The following is a 13,701-nucleotide window of genomic DNA, read 5'->3' on the forward strand; positions in this document are numbered from 1 at the left end:
ATTGTATGATTTGTTATTAGCTATCCCTAATCCACAACACCACTTCATGTCAAGACTTAACTCCATTCCCTCAGTTTCCCCATCTTCATCAAAGCTGTTCTAATGATGCAACCTTTTATGCCAGCACTTCTGAAATGCTCCCTTATCCTGAGGATTTCTCCCCCACCATGTTTGATTGGGGCCTCAAGCACGGCAATCCCATTTTCCAGTCTTCTGCTTTCATCTCTACCCCCTCTGCTCTGGCACAATGCTGGCCCATCACCCTCTGTATTCAGTGGATTATCCTTCACATTTTCTGCCATCTCCAGCATGGTGCCAGTACCAAACATCCTGTCCTTTCTCTTTCAGCATTCCAAAGGAAGTGTACTCTCTACAATACCTAGTCCACTTCTCAGTTACCTGCAGCAGTCCCTCACATTTCTGTGGCACTTTCAATGTAAGTACAGGAGATGCAACACCTTCACTTTCAACGTATTTGTCCTCTCCATTCAAGGCCTTAAACACTCCTTCCAGATGAACCAACAAGTTGTCGATATTTCTTTTAATTTCGTATATTGCATTCACCATGCACAATGGGATCTACTTGATAATTGGGAGACCAAACACCCTATTTCCTTTGGTCTTGCACCACCAACTCTTTTGACAAAACTCTCCTGTTTTCTATCCCATCACAAACCTTCCCTTGAGCACTTTATTCCCACCCTCTCCCCTTTCAATTGCTTCAGATCTATTACATGAAAGGTTATCAGCCCGAAACAGGGTCTGAGATTTTCCCACATCCCCACTGTGAGTTTTCCCACAGCAGATGCAGCGAGACACTGATCATCAACAGGATCTTCTGGTCCCGATAAAATCTACAGGGTTTTGTATAGCTCGCTGGTTTCACTGCATGGTTTCCATCATGGAATTTGGTGGGGTTGGAAGGTTCCGCATGTGGGCAGTCTGGAAAATCCTGCCCATTTAACTCTTTTATCCTGGCTGCGAATATTCCCGACCTGCTAACAATTTCTAGCATTTCCTGGGGCTTCAAGGAACAAAACATTCCTCACAAAGTGTTAGTTTCTTTTCCTCTAATTCAAGAGAATCCAAAGGTCAATGTTCTTCAATCTTCTCTCTTACATCAGTTTTTCATTGACAAAGGCCTGTTGTCCTCCCAGTTCAGCAGTCCTAAAGTCTACACTCCAATTGCCAGCAGTCCTGCAAAGTTGCTATCCAATTTTGCTAATAATAATATCTCCCAAGGAATAGGGGAATGTCCTCATGTCTCCCCTAAGGACTGAGAACATTGTGAGAGACTGAATCAAATGGAGCTACAGGAATGCAATGTGAAACGCAATGAAATATGGTTTCATGTTGTTATGAAGTTGACAGAATACTTGGGGAGAGCTGTGGTGTACAGGTTAATTAATATGCTCGTAAGTGATATATTGGCCATGTCCTCACCTACTCTGTAAACTGTCTTATATGTAGCATTAATAAATTAGTTTAAACCATATACCAGAGTAATATTACAGTCTGCCTGGGGACGATAGGCTATGCATTACCAGAAACTAAAATCACACCAAGAGCACACAAAGACTACTGGGGATACAAAACATAAGATACATGAGTAATTTAACTGGGGGCCATAATTTTCTATCTCTAAGCAACTAGATATTTTCAGTTACTGTGCCAAAAATGAAACATGTAAAATTGTGAATATTTTAAATGAAATGTAGAAATCAGCAAATCATAAATTGTGCACCTTACAATTAAGAATGTTGGCCAGAAAGGATGGAGAGAAAAGCTGACAACACCTTGATTGTAATTATATGACTTGATTGTTTGGTTTCAATTCATTGTTTCCCTAATTTCTTGCCTGTATTCCCACGTGCTACAAAACTAGGATGAGCCCACCATGCACATGTATAATGGCAATGTCTGAGAGCCACCAGTCTACATTAAAATGAACAAGTTGGCTTAACAAAGACAAACAATAAAGTTCACATTTAGGTCTGTGAAGTTGTTAACCAATTGCATCTTCTTATGTATAGTCTATCTATCATAAATCAACTATTCTCTCTGTAAAACATGCTTCTGGCAACTCATTAAATGATCAAAGAAAAACTGATCAGAACATTTCAGTACATAGGATTCACAACTTCCAATGAACTTAAACACTGTAACATTTAGCTTCAGTGAATATTCCAATTAAAAAGACCAATGAAACAGAATTTTTAATAAAATATTTTTTTTTAAATCGTCTAATTTGGTACTTAAGACCATGACCCATGTAGTATTTGTCCCCTTTAAGGCGTAATTGGCCAAGTGTGTCACATGATCTGGGTAACAAATCAGAGGATGGGGGTTCACCCTAGCAGGTGTGGGCTATTGTATTGGTTTGATCCTGGAAGCTGACTGGCAGCCATGTGGCTGCAAGACTCTGTATTATTATAGTTATACATAAACAAATATTATAGTTGTTATTTGCCTAACTGGTGATCAGGAATTATTATATCTTCCAAATGAGTTGCCTGAGCTCCCTGCACAGTAGCTCCAAGTGACCCCACTGAAGGAAACATCATTCATATAAAATTTCATTGAAATTCATAATCCAGCACAGATTTGGAACTAAACTGTTGAGAGAAAATTATGATTTTCTTAAATCTCCATCACTTGCTACAGTCAAATTGATGCTGATTGCACATATATCAAACTCCTGCAGTCAGCTGGGAAGATGCACATGCCAATAGCCATAGTGTGGACCAAAAATGCATGCGTAGTTATGCCAGGCACCTTTGGCATCAATGGTATGAGTGAACCTTCTTCTAAATTTCTGAATTTTAATATTCTTTTTAAAATCTATCCTTGTGCTTTCTCTTGCCTTCAATTTACTTCCTTTTAACAGTTTTTTTTTTAATATTTATTCCCTATTTAAAAAAAATATTTTTCTTGTGTGAATGGCCATGAATGGATGTGGAGGCTTTGGAGAAAGTACAGAAAAGATTTACCAGGATGTTGCCTGGTCTGGAGGGTATTAGCTATGAGGAGAGTTTGGAGAAACTGAGAATGTTCTCCCTGGAAAGATGAAGGCTGAGGGGCAATCTTTCAGAAGTTTATAAAATTATGAGGAGCGTAGATAAGGTTAAACAGGAGGAAGCATTTTTCCAGGGCAGAAATGACAATTACAAGGGGGCACAAGTTCAAGATAAGGGGGGAAAGGTTCAGTAGAGATGTACCGGGGTGGGGGGGGGTATATTTTACACAGAGAGCGGTGGGGACCTGGAATGCACTGCCAAATGAGGTGGTTGAGGCAGACATGTTAGCGACATTTAAGACTTATCTCGATACACAAATGAACAGGTGGGGAATAGAGAGATTCAGGCGGTTGATGTAGGTAGGACAAAGTGATCGGTGCAGGCTTGCTGAGTCGGAGGGCCTGTTCCTATGCTGTACTGTTCTTTGTTCTTCGAATATGTTTGAAGAAAGAAGTAACAGTGTGTGGGGTAATGGTGAACCTGAACATGCTCTGATGCTGTTCACCTCCAGTTCACTGCAGGACATTGTGGGAGGCTAGGGGGGAAATTGTGGCTCCCCTAGCAGAGACATTTGAATCATTGATAATCACAGGTGAGGTGCCTGAAGATTGGAGGATGGCAAATGTTGTTCCTTTGTTTAAAAAGGGCTGCAGGGAAAAGCCTGGGAACTACAGGCTGGTGAGCCTCACACCTGTGATGGGTAAGTTGTTGGGAGGTATTTTGAGAGAAAGCATCTACAGCCATTTAGAGATGCAAGGACTGATTCAGGGCAGTCAGCAAGGCTTTGTGAGTGTAAAATCATGACTCACAAATTTGATTGAATTTTTTTGAAGAGGTAACTAAGAGGGTAGATGAGGGCAGTGCATTTGATGCTGTCTACATGGACTTTTGCAAGGCCTTTAATGAGGGCGCACATAGTAAGTTGTGGAATAAGATTAAATCTCACAGGATCCAGGGTGAGGTAACTGAATGGACACAAAACTGACTTGATGACAGAAGCCAAAGAGTGGTTGTAGACTTGTGACCAGCGGTGTGCCTCAGGGATCAGTGCTGGGTCCATTGTTATTTGTCATTATATTAATGATTTTATGAGAATATGAGGCATGGTTACTAAGTTTGCAGATGATACCAAAATTGGTGGCATTGTGGACAGTGAAGAAGCTTATCTCTGATTGCAAAGAGATCTTGATCAATTGGGCCAGTAGGCTGATGAATGGCAGATGGAGTTTAATTTAGACAACTGCGAGGTGATGCATTTTGGTAGCCTGAACTAGGGCAAGACTTAATCAGTTAATGTAGGGTGCTGGGGAGAGCTACAGAACAAAGAGATCCAGGAGTATAGGTTCATAGCTCCTTGAAAGTGGAGTCACAGGTGGACAGAGTGCTGAAAAAGGCATTCAGCATACTTGGTTTTATTGGTCAGAACATTGAATACAGGAGTTGGGACTTCTTGTTGAAGTTGTACAAGATATTGGTAAGGCTACACTTGGAATACTGTGTACAGTTTTGGTCACCCTATTATAGAAAGGATATTATTAAAGTAGAAATAGTGCAAAAGAGATTTACTATGATGCTACCGGGACTTGATCATTTGAAATGTGAGGAGAGGTTGGATGGACTGGGACTTCTATCTCTGTACTGTAGAAGACTGAAGGGCAATCTTATAGAGGTCTATAAAATAACATGGGGCATAGATCAGTCAGATAGTCAATATATTTTCCCAAAGATAGGGGAGTCTAAAATTAGAGGGGATAGGTTTAAGGTGAGAGGGGAGAGATACAAAGGGGTCTAGAGGGGCAATTCTTTCACACAGAGAGCAGTAGTGTCTGAAACAAGCTGCCAGAGATAGCAGTAGAGGCAGGTACAATTTTGTCTTTCAAAAAGTGTTTAGGCGATTACATGGGTAAGATGGGTATAGAGGGATATGGGCCAAATGTGGGCAAATGGCTGTAGCTTAGGGGTTTAAAAAAAAAGGTGGCATGGACAAGTTGGGCCAAAGGGCTTGTTTTCATGCTGTAAACCTCTATGACTCTACGACTGCAGAGGAATTTGCCATCATGAAAAAAGCAAAATCAAAGGCAGCCATCCTCAACATGATTTTAGTTCAAGGCTGCAGGCAAGGATAACGCGTAGCTTTGAGAAGCTAAGGATAATAAGTTGCAAGTGAGGAATCAAATCTTGATTGCAAAATAAAACATTTTTCACTCCTGCGCTTAGTTTGTCTATTTTAATGTTTGTCATTGCAATTTCACTCAACTAATTCCCTTATTTTCATGTACAGCCATAGCTTCCATATTTGCTCATTTCTTTGAATTATTATTTTTTCTTATTCAAGTGCAGCTGGCTTTTTTTCAATTGACTGTGGCCAAACAAGTCTTGCATTATCTATCTCTCTTCAGATGCTATGCCCAAAGAATGCATTGATGACTATGGACTACAGTAATCTTACTATAAAGGTGTGAATCATTCTTGTTGGTGGTACATTAATCCACTTTGTAAGGTTCTTTTAAAAAGATCATTCTTTGTCTACTTCAACTTCTTTTATGCAGAAAAGAAATTTCTTTCCCATTAGCAGTTGACTTTTTAAATCACAATTTCTTATAATGTACCCAGAAATAACCAACTGGTTCTTCCTGATCTTGGTCAGCAGAATGTCTTTGGTCTCAGATTTTACAAGCATCTCTTTACTGGTAAAATTTGCATTACTCACCACAGAAACCACAACATTGCAATCTCCGTTCTTTTTTGAATAAATTTAGTGTGCATCCAACACTTGCTTTCACGTGTCATTTTTAAAAATATTATTTGTTCATAGGATGTGGGCATTGCTGGCAAGCTAAGCATTTATTACCCATCTCCAATTGTTCTTGAGCAAGCAGTAACATGCTGCCTTCAACTCCTGCAATCCATGTGGTGCAGGAACACCAATAGTGCCGTGAGGACAGATGTTCTAAGATTTTGATCCAGTGACTAGGAAGAAGCAGCAATATGGTTCCAAGTCAGGATGGTGGGTGGCTTGGAGGAGAACTTGTAGGTACTACTGTCCTCTTGTTGTGATGTAGCATTTCAGGATTCTCAGCCTTGTTTTTATGTTTTGAGTTGACCATAATTGTTTTCATTTTTTGAAATGTATCTTTGACCATTCCAATCCTTTGTCTTATTTCTAGGTTGCACTCCACACCCCCACCACCACCCCCACCCCCTACTCCCCCCGCCCCACCCCCATGTTAACATATTTCATGGGTAATAAAATATGAATATTTGATCATTTCATTCTTCACTGTGTATTTACATTCTGATACGATTTGCTTTTTGGACACTACTGGATCATTTGGTTTCTTACAATTTTGCTCTATCTTCTTACTGTTTGATCTAAAATCTTTTGCAGTTTCCCTTCGAAGTAGACAATAAGAACTGTATCACTGTGTCTTGTATTATTAAAGTTATAACCTCCAACTAATAATCCAAGAAGGTCTTCAATCTCTCGAAGAATATTTTCTCTATAAATTTGAATAAATCTCAGGAGAAAACACACAACCTATCTTTAATTTTCACATAAGTGTTACAATCATTAATTTTTATGACTACTGTCTGTTCTCAATAAATATTTCTTATAATTTTTCCATCAACATGTAATATATTTATCAGTTCCTCATGTTTCACATTATCAAACATGATGTGAAATACTTTGGATTTTGGAAATTTGAAATAAAAACAGTAAGTGTTGGAAATAGCCTACGGATCAGGCAGCAGGTGTGGAACTCATCTGAACTGGAAAAAGATGGAGATGTGATACATTTTAAGCAAGTACAAGGATGATGAAAAGGGAAGGGGAGGAAAGAACAAAAAAGGGAAGTTTTGTAGAATCATAGAATCCCTACAATGCAGAAAGAAGCCATTTGGCTCAGCAAGTCTGCATTAACTCTCTGATAGAGCATCCTACCCTCTCCCTCGCCCTATCCCCATGACACCGCACGTTCACCATGGCTAATTCATCTAACCTAGACATCTTGGGACGCTAAGGGGAAATTTAACATGGCCAATCCACCTAACCTTCACATCTTTTGACTGTGGGAGGAAACCAGAGCACCTGGAAGAAACTTGTGCAGACACGGGGAGAATGTACAAATTCCATACAACAGTCACCCAAGGACAGAATTGAACCTGGGCCCATGGTGTTTGAAGTAGCACTGCAAACCACTGTGCCACCATGCTTTCCCTAGATAGAATGAAGTGATTACATGAAAAAATAGATGGGCTGCATGGTGATACAGGTTCGATTCCTGGCTTGGGTTACTGTCTGTGCAGTGTTTGCACATTCTCCCCAGGTTTGCGTGGGTTTTGTCTGGGTGCTCTGGTTTCCTCCCACAGTCCAAAAGATGTGTTGGTAAGGTGCATTGGTCATGTTAAATTGTCCCTCAATGTACCTGAACATGCATTGGAGTGCAGCGACTAGTGGATTCTGACAGTAATTCCTTGCAGTGTTAATGAAATGTATGACACTAATAAATAAACTAAACTAAAAAACTAAACCAGTGGAACATATAAAGAAACAAAAGATGAGCTCAAAGGATTCAGAGGATTAGAGAGGCAAAGACTGATTAGGGACGGCCAGCATAGCTTTATGAATGGAAAGCCATGTCCCACAAATTTGATTGAAATTTTTGAAGGGGTAACCAAGAAGGTAGATGAAGGCAGCACAGTTAACATTGTCTACATGGACTTGAGCAAGGCCCTTGACAAGGTATTACATGGTAAATTGTTGCATAAAGTTAAATCTTTCAAGATCCAGGGTGAGATAACCAAATGGATACAAAATTAGTTTGACGACAGATGACAGAATGTAATTATAAAGGGTTGTTTTTTCAAACTGGAGACCTGTGACTAGCAGTGTGCCTCAGGAATCAGTGTTGGTCCACTGTTATTTGTCATTTATACTAATGATTGGATGAGAGTTCAGGAAGCATAGTACAAAGAACAAAGAACAGCAACAACTCCTTCGGCCCTCCAAGCCTGTGCCAATCATGTTTACCTATCTAAATCAACCGCTGACATCCTTCTATTCCCCATTTTTTCATATGTCTTTCAAGGTGAGCCTTAAATGTGGCTAATGCGACTGTCTCAACCAGCTCATTCGGCAGTGTATTCCAAGACCCCACCACCCTCTATGTAAAGACCTTCCTCCGCACATCTCCACTGAAATTTCCCCCCTTGCCTTGAACTTGTGTCCCCTTATAATTGTCATTTCTGCCCTGGGAAAAAGCTTCCAACTGTTCACCCTATCTATACCTCTCATAATGTATAAACTCCTATCAGGTCGTCTCTCAGCCTTCGTCTTTCCAGGGAGAACAATCCCCGTTTCTCCAACCTCCCCTCATAGCTAATACCCTCCATACCAGGCAACATCCTGGTAAACCTTTTCTGTACTCTCACCAAAGCCACGACGTCCTTCTGGTAGTGTGGTGACCAGAATTAGACAAAGGAGGCCTAATCAATGTTTTATACAACTGTAGCATAATTTGCTAATCTTTACATACGATGCCCCATTCGGCGAAGACTTTCTTTCTTTCTTTCTTCGGCCATGTACTTTCTTCACCATCTTTTCCATCTGTGTTGTCACTTTTAAGGATCTATGGACCTGTACTCCCAGATCTCTCTGTGTGTCTATGCTCTTGATGGTTCTGCCATTTATTTTATCTCCCACCTATATTGGATCTACCAAAATGCATCGCATTTATCTGGATTAAGTTCCATGTGTCATTTCTCCACCCAATTTTCCAGCCTATCTCTATCCTGCTGTATTCTCTGACAATCTTCATCATTGTCCACAACGCTACCAAGCTTAGTATCATCCACAAACTTGCTAATCAGACCAGCTATGTTTTCTTCCAAATCCCTTATATATCTTACAAACAGCAGAGGTCCCAGCATTGGTCCCTGCAGAACATAACTAGCATATTTAGTTAGTTTGCAGATGACACCAAGATTGGAGGCATGGTAGACAGTGAAGAAGGTTAACTAGGGTTGCAATGACGTCTTGATCAATTGGACCAATGGCCTGATGAATGGCAGACGGAGTTCAATTTAGGTAAATGTGAAGTGATGTATTTTTGTTACTTGACCCAGGGCAGGACTGACTCAGTTAATGGTAGGGCATTGGAGGAGTTATAGAACAAAAAGATCTAGGGGTAAGGATTCATAGTTCCTTGAAAATGGAGTCACAGCTGGACAGGGTGGTGAAGATGGCATTTGGCATGCTTGGTTTCATTGGTCAGAACATTGAATTCAGGAGTTGGATGTCTTGTTGAAATTGTAGAAGACTTTGTTAAGGCCATACTGCATACAGTTCTGGTCATTCTATTATGGAAAAGATAGTAATAAACTAGGATGCTACCAGGACTTGATGAGTTACAAGGAGAGGCTGAATAGACTGGGACTTTTTTCCCTGGCGTTTAGGAGGTTTAGGGGTGATCTTATAGAGGTCTATAAAATAATGAGGGGCATAGATAAGGCAGATAGCCAACATCTTTTCCCGAAGATAGGGGAATCACAAACTAGCGGGCATAGTTCTCAGGGGAGGGGACAGGGATACAAAAGTTCCAGAGGGACATTTTTTTCACACAGAGAGCGGCGACTGTCTAGAACAACAGAGGTGGGTACAATTTTGTCTTTTAAGAAACGTTAGATAGTTACATGGGTAAGATGGGTATAGAGGGATATGGACCAAACGTGAGCAATTAGGAATAGCTTAGTGATAAAAACCAGTCAGCATGGACAAGTTGGGCTGAAGAGCCTGTTTCTATCCTGTAAACCTCTATGACTCTAGGAGGTATAAATGGGAAATATTATAATTTTCCAAATAAATGCATATTCAAAGATAATTAACGCTTCATTTTTCATTAGTGAAATATCAGATTTGCCTGATTGTCATTCATTATAGACACCTAGGGGGCAATTCTCCCATCCTGACCATACTGGAAACTGATGGGAACAGCAGGCAAGTAATTTTAATCTTATTTTAATCTTATTTTGATGTTATTTGAATGTCATTATCGGGCCCATGCTTCCCACTTTCGGGGAACTAACGAAAGACCCTGCTGGAGTGAAGGAGGAGCAAGAGGGTCGGGCATTGGGAGGTAGTGCTCCCTGGGCATGGACACCCTGCTAATGCCAGCCTGTGCTCCCTGGAACTGCCCAAGAGGTAAAATGCCCATGATCAAGGGACGCCTTGGCACAGCCCATTGGGCCTCAGGCAGTACCAAGGCTGCAGGGCTCAGGGAGGACGGCTTAGGGGGCAATCAGTGGGATGGGAGGGGCATTCTACATTTGGATCCAGTCGGGGCACGAGGGAGCCCAATGATCAGGGCAGGCTCAGGGGATTGTCTGCTGGAGGGTTTGTCTCCAATGGGAGGCAGTATGCTGAGGTGGGGTAGGTCTGCCTCCCTTTTGGGGGGATCTGCCAGGGTGCGGGAGGAGGGTGGGAGGATTGTCACTGCTGTGTGACGGGTGGGCTGGAGATTGGGGCACTCCGGGACTGGGTGGGATGGTTGGACTGGCCCAGGAATGGACTAGCCGGCTGTGATTGGTCCGTGGGGGGGTGGTTGGAGGGGAGAACAGCAAGGGTCCTGGGCAATCAAGCTGGCCAACAAATTGCAGGCTGACATTTCGGGGCCACTGCACATGCACAGAGGCTCAGAGCTGTCAGGTTCTAGAGTGAATAACCCCCATTCCTGAGCTTTTAATGATATTCACAATTGTGACTTCTGCATTGCACAGATTGAGGGAGATTCAAGTCTGAACCCCCACTGAAAAAACAATTATGATTTTCACCAGTTTTCCCATGAATTCAACACTCAGAACTTTTTTGGGAGAATCGGCCCCTAGACTTTTGCAGAACTGTGATCAAAGTGACACTTCATTGTCAAATGTAGTGAGCAAAACTGGGACATCTGTCACACAGACTAGTCAAGCATCAGGCTAACATAGTCATACTCATGGAATCAAGCCTTACAAATAATGTCACTATCACCGTCCCTCCATATGATTTGTCCCACCGGCAAGACAGACACAGCAGACACGATGACAAAGTGTTTTACAGATAGGAGTAGTTTATATGCTTCCTAACAGTTGTTATACCATTTTAAAGAACATTACAAGCATTTAAATTAGTAACAGGAGTAAGCCACTCAGCCTGTTGAATCTTCTTGTTACCATAACAGGATGGGTTAACACCTGCACAGCTCTCTTGCTTGGAGCAGCAGCTCTGAGACCTGCTGCTTGTTTGTGTTAGTGTGGTTACTGGGATGGGATATCAGCAGTCAACCAGAGAACCTGTGTTGCTGATAGATGAAAGGGTGCCATGGCGGCAGCACTGTGATTGGTATCTGCACTCATAAGCAACCCTCTTGAGATTCACTTAGCAGGCATGAAACGCTAAGCCCCAGCCAGTGCCAACCTCCGAGCTCTGTATCCCCATGACCAGCATTGCTGTGGAGAGCTTTGTAAGAATATCCCCAGAGTGCATTCACCTGAGTCACTGGATTGTTCAGTGACGCTTACACCTATGTTATCGTATCCCCTGTTGGCTGAAGAGAATTATTTTGTTAATGGCCCGCTCACAAGTAAGAGTCATGTTGCCTCTATTCTGCACTGCCTGGTGTGAAAACTACAATTGAAGGGCCATAGCAAATCAAACACTGACTACTAGGTGGCTGGCGCTGCCTGTGGACCATGTGGCTTATGATACCAGTCAATTACATACACATATATAACATATAATCAATTAAAGCCATACCACTGCAAGAAACTTGATAGACAAAATTATCGAAATATGAAATATCACTTCCACAGCCTGTGCCACTCTGGAGGAGTCCTGCAGTACTCAGTTGAAGAGTATAAGGATCATGGTGGTCTGCTGCTTGCTGTGCAACATCATGTGGGGATATCAGCTATACAGTGAGCAGCTCAGGACCATGACAGAAAGAAGCAAGAAGGTGAAGAACAAGGGAGGAAACAATCTACGCAGCAGCCCCTCCTCGCTGGACCATGAAAAACTGATCAAAACAGTAATTGCCAGCACAATTCATTCATCAACAGTCCCACACTTAACCTCTGACTGTCACTGACCATTGCACAGACCATTTGACAAATGGCAAGAATAAAAGACAACATAAGAAAAATAGACCAAACCAGATTTCTCAATGAAATCATGCTACCTCAGCAGCTTCAGCATCATTGTGGAAGGTTGCTGACTTTCAGTGGAGGAGACTAAAGATGGATAGGTTTGGAGGGTGACCTTGAGTGCCTCTGGGACTGGCACCATTTCTATATGGGTGACATTTATCTGGTTGGCTAAGAGGTGAGCAACAGCAAGAGCAGCGGTAGAGTTGGAGAATTAATGCCATATTCCTGCAATAAGACAACAGATTCATGCTCAATGGAGTCACTGTCCCTCCACTGGGACATCACCTTAGCAATAATCTGTTGAATGGCAGTTAACAGGCTGCCTGCTTTTCAATTGATGGGTACAGGTTAATTGTAAATCACAATCCCTATGCAGGTTTTCAACAGCTATAAGATTTAGCTCCCAAGTGTCAGCTAATTTTAGTATTGATTTTCCTTACATCTGTAAAATTCAGGTTAGTAAAGCAAACAAGCACTATACTATTTATTATGTAGGTTGGAAATCGGCTCAAGGCCAAAATTGCTCTCAAAGGTAATGTTACACTCAAGACTGTAATACCAAAAAAAATCTTCTTGTCATATTTTCTCTTAACATGGCCACCATAGAAATTATACCTAGGAACTGACAGTACACTAATTCTAGGATGAGAGGAAACCAAATTGTATCACTTTGGTTGATTTCATGGATTTGACTCAGATTAGAATACAAGTTAGCATTTTAATAGTAGGCTCAGTTAATGAATATGCATACTCCCTTCATTGGATAATGTTACCGGACATTTATTACTGTCATACCACTAGAATGAATCTGACACATAGGACAGCACAGCTTTTCTATATCATTCACATAATATATACAATTTCAATAGTTATTTAATTGCATTCGTTGTTTAAAGCACCAATTAAAACAATCACTAAGGGGTGAATTTATTTGTTATTAACTAGACTTGTATTTTGATGCCTTTTGTGGGATCATGAAAATATGTGAATTAAGACAAATTGGAAGTGAGGTTATACAACTCCCATGGACACTTTCCTCTACGAATATTAATTCATTGTTAATAATTCTCCAGTTTTACCTCACTGTCAGATTTAATTATGCAATGCTTAAAGCAACTTACTTTTAACAAGAAATGTTGTATTTTTCACTGAGACCATAATGTTATACATTGATTTGAAATGAATGCAGACAGCTGACTACTTCAATCATGTCTGAGACTGTCAATTGGTGAGGAGGGGTTCCATGGTGATTGCCCCTTTAAGGATCAGTCTGCAAAGTAAGGGTCACATGACCTGGGAAGTAAGGTGCGGAATCACCCTGGTGAGCTTGGGGTTTCTGTTCCAGAACCTTGCTGCAGTTACAAGTCTCTACCTGTAAATAAACATGTTAGAGAACAAGAATTATTACACTGGCAACAAAGGTAAAATTAAGCTTTCAACTGTATGCAGTTTCCATTGAAGTTGAGGTAAGAAAGAATAATTATAAAAATGTCCCTATTTG

Source organism: Carcharhinus amblyrhynchos, chromosome 5 (assembly GCF_965287045.1).
Source record: "Carcharhinus amblyrhynchos chromosome 5, sCarAmb.v2.hapA, whole genome shotgun sequence".
Classification (NCBI taxonomy): domain Eukaryota; kingdom Metazoa; phylum Chordata; class Chondrichthyes; order Carcharhiniformes; family Carcharhinidae; genus Carcharhinus; species Carcharhinus amblyrhynchos.